At 45.4% G+C, this 2,191-nt stretch overlaps 1 pseudogene; it reads left to right on the top strand.

The window, feature by feature from the left end:
- The first annotated feature begins 726 nt into the window (after positions 1 to 726).
- On the top strand, positions 727 to 1,736 carry LOC102817902 (annotated as a pseudogene).
- Positions 1,737 to 2,191: the final 455 nt, after the last annotated feature.

Genomic DNA, 2,191 nt, shown 5'->3' with positions numbered 1-2,191 from the left:
GCTGTGTGCCGTGGAGTCAATTCTAGTTCATGGTGACCCTGTAAAACCAATTGGGACTAAGCCATAGGGTTTTCAAGGCTGTAGTCCTTATCAAAAAGGCCTAGTGTGGTGCTGTGGACTAAAGCATAGACTGTAAGGTTAGTTTGAACCACAAGGTTTGTAGTTCAAACCCACCAGCCTCTCCTCAAAAACCCTATACAGGGTCCCTATGAGTCGGAATTGACTGAACGGCACTAAAAACAAAAAACAACAATCTTTATGGAGAAGTCGTGATGTGGAGGTGTAGGACGAACACTGGACTGCTAACATCAAGGTCAGTGGTTCAAACCCACCAGCCACTCCTCAGATACTCTATACAGGGTCTCTGTGAGTTGAAACTGGCTTGACAGCACTTAACAGAAATGACAATATTTATGAAGCAGAACACCAGGTCTTTTTCTCCCATGGAGTCATTGCTGGGTTTGAAATACCAGCATTTCAGCTAATAATACAGCAGTGTATCAGTGTTGCTGTAATAGAAAACCTGCTGGACAATAAGCACAAAATTTTTAAAAAGCAAGGGGTTATTTTTATTTTTTATTTTTTCATACTGTAAGATGCCCCGAAGCCATGAGTCTAGGCTGGTACTGAGTCTCAGCAGTGTCATCAGGGCCCTAGACTTCTCTGTCTTGCTGCTCTGACATCTTTAGCAAGAGAGATTTGGAGCAGCACGGATGGAAGAACGTGAATGTGTCCATCTTGGTTGTCTGGAGAGTGATGATGTGCGTGTGCTGGCTGAGACAGGACAGTCAGCACCAGCGAATCCGACTCGCATTTGGAAGCAGTTGTGATTGGGCACAGCCCAGACACCAAGATCACTGATAAGAAATGTTCTCGATGGCAAGTACAGTTGAAAGCAGAGTGTAACAAGAGATATGTCAAGGTAAAGCAGGTAGGGGTCAATCATAATTGGGAAAGACCAAGAGGTGAAGCTACAGCTTGGCCAGGTCCTCCACCTGATGAATGAACTGTATCCGTATATTGTAGAGTTTGAGGAAGAGACAAAGAGCTTGGCCTGGAAACACACACAGAAAGATGTCAGGTGACATTGATTCTAGAGAAAGGGATGATGCACAGGAAATTGAGCCAGGCACAGAACTGGACCCCAGGAGCAGCCCTACTCAATGCTCTGTGCCCCTAAAGAAAGGGGAAGATGCATCTACCAAAAAGGAGGCAGTAGGCCACTGGAGTCAAGGTTTGAAGATTTCTATGCAGGATCCCAAAATGCAGGTTTACAAAGATGAGCAGGTGGTGGTGATTAAGGGTAAGTATCCCAAGGCCCATCACCACTGGCTGGGGTTACCATGGGCCTCCATTGCCAGTCTGAAGGCTGTGACCCAGGAACACCTAGAACTTCTCAAACACTGTGGGGGAAGAAATGGTTGCAGATTGTGCCACCTACAGCAAGCTCCACTTTCAATTGGGCTACCATGCCATTCCCAGCATGAGCCATATACAACTTCATGTGATCAGCCAGGATTTTGATTCTCCCTGCCTTAAAACAAAAAACATTGGAATTCTTTCAATACAGAATACTTCACAGAATCACGAGCTATGATCGAGATGATACAAGAGGCTGGCAGAGTGACTTTTCGAGATGGGACGTCTGAACTCTTGAAATGGCCCCCGAGTGCCAGCAGCTGCTACCTTCCATTCCTCAACTGAAAGAGCATCTCAGGAAGCACTGGCCAGAGTGACTGTGGACTTCAAGCTTCTACAGGGAGTGTGGCCTGCTCTGTGCTGTGAACCTGTTTTGGATTGTTAGTGAACTTTTAGGTATTTCTTGAATTAAAACATGCTGCCCCCTCCTCCCATAAAAAGAGGGATTTGGTCCTCATGATCTCAAAATGGCTGCTGTGCATCCGTCAATAGCATTAGGCAGGGAAAGGAGATAGGAAGGGTAAAGGGAAAATGGACAAAACCTCTCCTAGCAGGGTTTTGGGTCACTGTGCAAATAGTGGAATGATGCAGAAAGGATCAAGAGAAGATGAAAGGAACACTTAGAGTCACTGTACCAAAAGGAAATAGTTAGTGTTCAACCGTTTCAAGAGGTAGCATATGATCAAGAGCCAATGATACTGAAGGAGGAAGTCCAAGGTGCATTGAAGGAATTGGCAAAAAACAAGGCACCAGGAATTGATGGAATAAAAAT

Source organism: Chrysochloris asiatica, unplaced genomic scaffold (genome assembly GCF_000296735.1).
Source record: "Chrysochloris asiatica unplaced genomic scaffold, ChrAsi1.0 scaffold00089, whole genome shotgun sequence".
Classification (NCBI taxonomy): Eukaryota; Metazoa; Chordata; class Mammalia; order Afrosoricida; family Chrysochloridae; genus Chrysochloris; species Chrysochloris asiatica.
Note: the sequence above shows the minus strand (reverse complement) of the source record. Positions and strands in the feature narration are given on the sequence as shown.